This window comes from Triturus cristatus, chromosome 4_2 (assembly GCF_964204655.1).
Source record: "Triturus cristatus chromosome 4_2, aTriCri1.1, whole genome shotgun sequence".
NCBI classification, from domain to species: domain Eukaryota; kingdom Metazoa; phylum Chordata; class Amphibia; order Caudata; family Salamandridae; genus Triturus; species Triturus cristatus.
In genome coordinates, this window is record NC_140586.1 from 495,860,096 (window position 1) to 495,869,060 (window position 8,965).

Sequence of the window (8,965 nt, forward strand, 5' to 3'; positions counted from 1 at the left end):
GTCACCAAATCAACAGCAAAAAGAAAGCCTTCTACAACACTGAATAATTGTAAAACAGTTTGCTATATATCTTATTTCAAAATCTCAATCAGAATTAATCATTCTCATATAGCACAACATGTTGTAATGGCGCAACTTTAATCCATGTTGATTCTGTTGGTGGCTCACAGTAAACCACAGCTGTTGACAACTATAGAGATCGTTGAAATTGCAGCATCCTGTTCCTCCATGAAAGTTGGTACTTGGTGTATAGCTAGAGACACAGCAGGCTCCGAAGTCCTTGAGATGGGGCTTAGGAATTTCGTTTGGGTGTACTCTTCTTGGGATAGCTCTAGCAGAGTAGGGAGAGAATGCGCTGTTCTACTCCGGAGCCACCTTGGTGTCAGCGGGGATCTGCGTAACAGAATCTGGATGTAATGCTTTTTAATGTGATCAATAGACCCCTTCCTGGTTTTTTTTAAGCAAGGAAGGGTTGTAAGATTACTGTTTGAATGCCTTCTACCCCAAGAACTGGAAAAGGTGGTCTGTAAGATGGTCCAAAAAACTTGCTCATAAGGGTTCATTTCTTCCACCAACTCTACAAATTTGGAGAGCCATTTGTAAGCAGCTTTAGGAATCTTATCTTCAACAGTGCTGTGAGAAATTGGTTTTCCGGTTGGCAGCGATATGCACCCTGTCCAAGCAGGACCCACAATCCTAGTCAGAGTAAGTCAGATACACACCCCAAATTAACATATGCTCACCTTCTGGTAGCTTGGCACAGAGCAGTCAGGCTTAACTTAAGAGGCAATGTGTAAAGTATTTATGCAACACTTTAAAGTAAAACAGCACAAACACCATAAAAAAATAAACCACTCTTGGATTGCAAATTAGAGCTTAATTTATTGAACAAAATAAGATGAAAACAACAAATATCCAACAAGTAGAACCGGAGTTATTCATTTTTAAAGAATATCTTGAAATATAGTGCTCAGAAACATAAAGTGCCAACCAAGACTATCTGGTCACGCTTGACCGGGTCAAATCTGAAAGTTCAGGCTGACCGCGATGCAGCATGGGTCAGATACAGGGACCAACATTGTCCTGCTGAAAAAGTACATTGGATGGAGGATGAATCGACGTTGAAGACCCGATGTGGGGCGCTGAGAAGGCAATGCGTCAGCACTGATCTCATCAGATAGAGGCAATGTGTCTGTTCCGATCCACACAGTCAGAGATGCGTCGTCAGCGAAACCTTTCCGATAAAGGCGATTTGTCATTGTTAAGCCACGCAACCAGTGATGCCATGTCCTCATCCTCAGCGGCAGTGGCGCTGCGTCGGTGTTGAGGGAAGATGTGCCGGTTCCAACCGGCGCAACGACAGTGATGCGTGGATTTTGCAGCAGACAGCCAGAAAACCCACTTCCAAGCGCCCAGGACTGGATTGGTTCTACTTGCAGGGCAAGGCGCACAGTTGGCAGAGTCCAGAGGCTGTAGCAAGGTTGTTGGAAGTATTTGATGTCCATGAGACTTAAAAATAGGAGGCAAGCCAGCAAGCCTTTGGAGTCACTTTGCTTCTGGGGATGTAGAGATGCAGGTACAGTCCTGCTCACTCCCAGGCAAGGAGGGCAGCAGGAAGCAGGGCAGGCACAGCAAAGCAGGAGTCCAGAAAAGTCCAGCAGATTGACAGTTCTTTCCTCAGCACAGCTGTCCTTTTTTTTCTGTCAGAATGTCCTCAGTTTCAGAGGTGTACAGGAAACATCAGGGGAAAGAACGCCAAGGGTACCAGGTCTGACACATATCCCCCCCAGCTGAAAGTGGGGAGAGCTACCCAACCCTTGCAAGTTCTCTTCACTAGATGGAAGAACCTGGAGAGACCATCCGCATTGGTGTGGTCTGTTCCAGGACAGAGTTCCACCATAAAGTCCACTACCTGACTACCTCAAGAATTTGGGATTCTCACTCCTCATCTGCATTACCATCTGAGGGGCCTGTACCCAGAAGTGAGTGCCAAGTAGGTATCGCCTTAGCTTCTTCAGAGCCCAGATCACAGAAAACATTTCCCTTTCTATTGCACTCCACCTATGATCCCTCAGAGGTAGCCTCCTACTGATGAAGTCTACAGGTTGATCTCGGCCCTCTCCATTTAGCTATGACAGCATGGCCCCTAAACCAGGCTCTGAGGCGTCCGTTTGAACAATACATTCTTGGGAGGAGTCAAGGGACTTGAGCATGGATGCTGTGCACATGGCCTCCTTCAGGGTCTCAAAAGCTTTCTGGGACATGTATGTACAGATCACCTGACGTGGCTGCTTCCTGGAAGTCCTGGAGCTCTGTCAAGGGGGCAACAATGGTACCATATCCATTGAAAAATCTCCCTTAATAATCAGTGATGGCTAAGAATGTTCTCACTTCTGTCTGGGTCTTAGGGGGTTCCCAAGCCAGGATGGTTTACTCAGTCCTTTCCACTTCTACGTTTTTGCTTACGACGTACACGCGTCTTTCAGCAGGTGTCAACCTATCAAAGTTGCCTTACGATATGGTCCGGGTATTGTTTATTGACAGTGAACACACTTAATCTTTGCCTCTGCGAATATTATTTGGCCATGGGGACCTTCCGTTCTTTACTTCTCGTTTTGTCCTTACTATTCGGAATTTCTATATTGGTTATATTCTGGACCATTACATTCGCGAATTATAGATTTGGGCCATAGTGCTACTTGTATAAGGACGTGCTGCACTTACGGATTGTGTACTTAATATAGCTTATCTACATTCTTTAATATTCCCATTCTTCGCCTTGAAAAAGTCTGTGTGTCAGACGAAACACGTGTCAGCTATCGTGTGCTGGGAATTTTTTTAATACATCTTGGATTATAATACAGCATACCAAGAAAATGTATTGGATGATCTGATGTCATTTATACAACTCATTGACGTCTCTCTATTGTCCCTATCTTGCTAGAAGAACTTAAACTGTAATATGGGGTTACACTGACCCATGACCAATACTGTTTTTTGGATTTATTGATTTTAAGTCTATAGTTGTGCTGCAATAGCCTCATCGCTCTTTTTTCTAGTACACGCACATTATTGCCTTAATGTGCAGGTGACACCTTTGGGTAGTAGGTGTCGGAGGCTGAAAAAGCACCCAGTTGATAATATTTCAACAATATATTTGTCACGCATATTATTGTTATTTCACAAATCTTTTTCATATTGTGGATGTGTGGTTTTTCCCTTGTAAGGGACACTACTACCTGTTCTTTCTCTTAAACCAAGCCAGGATGGGTTCAATTTTGGCCTGAGGGGATGCACTTTGCCACCTCCCACTTGGCGACCCAAGTAGACCACTGAACCCTGCTGTATCTGGCACTTACTGGCTTTGATAGTCATGCCTGCACTCTGCAGAGCCTGAAGCACGACCCTGAGGTGGCACAGGTTGTCCTCCCAGACAGAGCTGAAGACTACAATGTCATCTAGCTAGGTGGCACTGACGTTGTCCAACTCAGCTAGGACCTGTTTGACCAACCTCTGGAAGGTGGCAGGGGCGTTCTTCGAACCAAAGGGCATGACTCAGAACTGGAAGGGCCTTTTGGTGTAGAGAAAGCAGACCTCTCCTTAGCCCCCTCAGTCAAGGCAATCTGACACTACCCGGATGCGAAGTCAAACGTGCTAAGGAACTTGGCAGCTCCAAGCCGATGTATGAGCTCATCAGCTCTAGGGGTGGGGAGCACTTCAGTCTTGGTGACCACATTGAGCGCACGGTAGTCCACACATAACCTAAGCTAAGGTGTGCCACCTGGAGGAGCAGCCTTGGGGACCAACACCAATGGGCTGGTCCAAGGAATGTTTGAAGGCTCAATTACCCCTAACACCAGCATCTTGGAGACCTCCTCCTTAATGCTGACTCTCACCTTATCAGACAACCTGTAAAGGTTGTTCTTTACAAGTAGGCTGTCCCCAATATCAATATCATCAGCTCACCATGTTGTGAGTCCTGGGGTAAGGGAGAACAAAGAGTCAAACTATCCAAGACACTGGCGGCAGTCTCTCTGTTTGTCTAAGGTCAGTGTAGGAGAAAGGCTGACAGCCTCCACTGACCCACCTGCTCCTTGGGGCTTGGATGACAGGAGGTCAGGGAAATTTTCACTCTCGTCTTCCATTTCATCATTAGTTACCAGGAGCATGGTAAGCTCAGACCTCTCAAAGTGGGACTTGAGGGGATAAACATGCAGGACCCTCAAAGTGTTCCTAGGAGTCTTGAGGTCCACCAGGTAGGTGACATCACTCTTGCACTCCTTCACCTCATAAGGACCAGACCAGTGGTCTTGCAGAGCCCAGGCCTCTATCGGCTCCATCACCCACACTTTTTTGCCAGGCTGAAACTCAACCAGAGTGGCATTCTGGTCATGACAGTGTTTTGTTTCATGTTCTCCTGGCTTGATTCCAGATTCTCCTGGGTGAGGTTCCGGAAGAGGGCTGTTTGGCTGCGAATGGCCAGCATGTATCTAACCACATCCTAGGGGGGTCTCCTGAGAGCTTGCTTCTAGCCCTCCTTCACCAAACTGAAAGGATCTCTCACAGGGTGCCCATACAGAAGTTCGAAGGGGCTGAAGCCAACCCCCTTCTGTAGTACTTCCCTGTATGCAAACAAAAGACATGGCAGGCGGACGTCCCACTTACGCCTCGCGGGTTCTGGGAGACCTATAATCATGCCCTTTAGGGTTCAGTTGAACCTTTCAACCAACCCATTGGTGTGGGGGTGGTAAGGAGCAGGGAACCCCCCAGTCCTTCCACATGGTTTTTCCTGCCTCGTGCTTCCGTAGAGCAGCATTGCCTTTTTGCCTGACTCTGTCGTGGCCACCGCTCTGACACTGTCGTTCGAGTAGGGAGCAGCAGAGCGCAGAGCAGAGCAGCAGAACGGAGAAGAGCAGAGCAGCAGCCGGTCAGCAGTGGGTCAGCCAGTTCTCCAGAGATTTGTTCGAGGGGGGCTGCTACCACCTCCACCTCCACTGCCGCCCATTGATTAGCGGCTGCAACGGCCGCATTCTAACAGCTCTACCGGCAAAGGGAACTTTGGCGGCAAGCGTGGCTACCACTTAGCTGGTGGCTGCAGTGAGTGAGAGCCCCGGTGGCATCGCGGAGGCGGCCCAATTAGATCGGGTGTGGCCTGCGATCCCGCCTCGAGTGCCCCGCTTTGCCCAATTCGCCCTTGGTTTTCAGCATCCATCCATCGCAGTTCATTTCAAAACTGCCTCATCATAACACTGCCTCATCACAGCCCTTCACCTCATCAGCAGTTTCGAGGGCCGGACCAGGAGGAGTCGGAGCCAAGTCGCCCCTCACCTCACCCCACCTGGGGCCACAGAACTCTGAAGTCCGGGTGAGCAAACCAGGGCTGCATAGCAGGGGCGGAGGGTTTGTGGAGGGTTTCGAGGGCTCTGTGTTCTCCCTTTCTTTCCCTCCTGCCCGGCCTTTTTGCCTGCTACTGCCCACGGACCAGGGCGCCATGGCTACGTTAGTTGGGGACAACTTGGTTAGCCTTGGCTAGTGGAGGTTTGCTGACTTTTGGCCCCCGTCAGATATCAAAATTCCCGGTTCCAGGTCTCCCGGTCCTCCACCTGGCCCAACGTTCCAACAGCCAACAGCCTTCATCTTTTTCTTAGGGGGGCACCTTCCGGGGAAGGGGGCAAGCCTTGTCCGGCCAGCAGCTGATATCCAGAGGGGGAGCCCCCAAATGGTGGTTAGACGTGATTGAAGAGTTTAGTCAACATCTCTAGCAGCTTGAAAGTAACTGCGCCGGCACCTGTAACAAAGACACCCTGGAAAGACACCGGAAAAAAAGGGGGGGACATTAGGCATCAGGCATCAGGAATTAGCAGCCAAGACCAAAGACCAAAAGACCAAAGACCACATAAGAATGGTCAAAAAGAGGTGTCTGGGCAGAAGTACGGCCAGGAAGGGGCAAACAGACCATGCGAGTGAGTGCTCAGACATAGCCGAAGGAGGGCAAGACAGTTCCTCTCCTGACCCTTTGGGTTCTAGCAACGTACATCTACAAATTCAACCAACAACGATAATTACAACGGATCCCAAAATGGAAACCGAGAATGATCTGAATAGGAGTCCACCCAAGATAGGTCCGCCAGTTACGTCTCCGCGCCCTCCTCCACAGGGGAAAATCCAAAGTTATTTTCAAAGAATCATTCACCCTACACATCCCGCCGCTAACCTCAAACACAACCATACCCCAGAAAAGGGTACGCAGGAATTAATCAGATGCTCCCAACTTTCAAACAGGGTAGTCTCATTGAGCCCAGAGCCGGCCCAGTCTAAAGAGGGAGACCTAAGGAGATCAAATTCTCACCCTACACTCCATCAAGTTTGTGAGCCAAACAGACTGGCCGAGGGAAATGCACATTCCAAAATAGTGCAAGTCCACGTAGGACCTTTAGTACAGGGGCTGGTCACTCACATGAATCCACTAGTCTCTCCAGCCCTCTCAGTGAAACAAGTCCTAAAAGGGGAGCAGAATCACCGGAATACACCAGAATTTGCTCAGGAGGCCCTATCACAGGAATTTTTAACAACTTTAGAAGCCCAAATAGATGCACAAATGAAAGCATCTTTATCCCAAACACCAAGGCCAGTCACCACGCGAGTTACAACCACCAATTTCCACTCGCTGCTCCACCTGGATGAAGGAAGCAACGACCAAGTCACCTTGGGCAGTCCAGCAGGATACAACCGGGATGATTTCTCCTTTTACAAACAAGACACAATAGACAAAGCTCTGCTCTGGCAGTCACAGAAAATGGAGCTCCAGATCGATCTCATCCAGTCAATACCAACAAGCTTAGTGGGCGTAGGGAATAGGCTAACTATGATTGAACTCAAACTTGATCAGATCAAGGAAGCACGGAAAGCCCACAAAAAAAACATCTGGGCCCTGAAACATGCTCAGCAAGAGGAGGAATGGAAAAAGATCTTCTTAATGCTCAAAGAAGGATCCTTAGCTCAATTCTGGCAGTATGTGAATACCTTAAAATCTCTCGAACCTCCAAGATCAAACGCGGTCCCGGGACCTGTGTGGGAGAATCTTCCAATCTGCCACAGAGGGCTGGGCAGCGCAACTTACCCCATTATTTAATAGAGCATACACCCTTGGTAAAACACCTGAAAATTGGAGGGGCTCAATACTTTGCCCAATCTACAAAAAAGGAGACCGTCTAAATCCAACCAACTATCGTCTAATAGCCCTGTTAGATATGGAAGCTAAAGTATATGAACGTATCCTTTTGGAAAAACTAGAAACTTGGGCAGAAGAAAACAAGCTGCTCCCTTTCTTTCAAACAGGCTTCCGTGGCGGAGCTGCTATAACTGACAACATAATCGATCTATCTGCCCTCTGTCACCATGCCACCCAGTCGGACCAACCGCCACTCTTTTGCTGCTTTGTTGACTTAACAGCAGCCTTTGACAAGGTCGACAGACAACTGCTGTGGAAGAAACTAGCAAACTGGGGCATTCCATCTTCACTTCTAACAGCCATAATGTCCCTATATTCGGAAACCTGGGTACAGGTGAAAACAGGCCCCACATCTCTCCCCGCTAAAATCTGTACGACCGGAGGTCTGAAACAAGGTTGCGTGCTGGCTCCCCTCCTTCTCAACCTGTACACGGCAGACCTGGGAAAAGCTCTTGCCAACAGCAGCCTGCCCCCCCACCCCCCCCCTTCTCGACTAGGCAATCGATCCCTACACATTCTCAAGTACGCAGATGACATAGTCATCATGGATCACACCAAAGTGGGCCTCCAAGGAGCCCTGACCGGTTTACATGAATACAGCACATCGAATTACCTTACCATTAACTCAGAAAAGACCAAGATTATAATAATAGGCAGGCAAAAGTACAAAAAACATATTACATGTACCATAGGCTCCAGGACAATCAATCCAGTGCAGAAATACAAGTACTTGGGGGTCTTGTTTACAGAAACAGCAAGTCCCTCTGCTCATAAAAAGGAACTGGCTAACAAATTGACTGCCATAACATACGGTCTGATAAAATTGAACAACAAGTTAAAAAGTCCCTCAGCCATGGGCATCAGAAAGGTCACTCAAGCTTTTCTTCTCCCAGCATTCTTGTATGGGCATCAAGCATTTCCTGGAGCATGTTTGGAAATTCTAGAGCGGGCTCAATGTGTGGCTTATAAAAATATCTTTCTACTTCCAAAACACCTCTCCGGGCGAGACTTAGGTTGGAGCTCGGGCTGGTCAAACAATCATTAACCCTTGAGGCCGACTTTCTAAAATATTATATCCGAATTCTAAAATCTCCGAGGGAATCCTCAAAGAGCTGCCTCAGAGACACATTTGAAAAAACTAGCTCGCCATGGAATAAACAGCTCACGAGAGCCATGACCACCCTTGAAATTAACAAACCTGCGCTCGCACTCCCCTGCATTTCATACGCCATCTGGAAATTGCGTATTAATAAACAAATCCAGTTAGTCTCGTTCCAGCAGGACCAGGCCACATTAAAAACTCTATCCTTCCTGACTCCGCTGAATGATTCATACCTAGTAAATAAACCTCGGCCCTACCTTACCGTCCCGCTTAACCCTAAAACCAGGAGAGATATTATGTGCATGCGATTGCTGGCACTTCCAATTACGGACTTCGGCAGGGCCTGGGCATACCAAAACACCGAAGGAGCCTGCAAACTGTGTGATTACAAATGTGAATCATGGCTACACCTCCTGTGCTGTTGCCCAACCTTACCTACTGTTAGACTTGGCATCTTTTGGCGTGTTTCCCCTGAGTTTTTGCTTTCTGACCTCCCGGTTTTTACTCTGTTTTTGCTGGCGTAGCGTTTCTGTGCACTTTACTCACTGCTGATCAATGGTAAAGTGCAAGTGTTCCTATAGTACATTGTGTGATGGATTGGTGTTTCCATGTTTGGATGTTTGATTTACCTG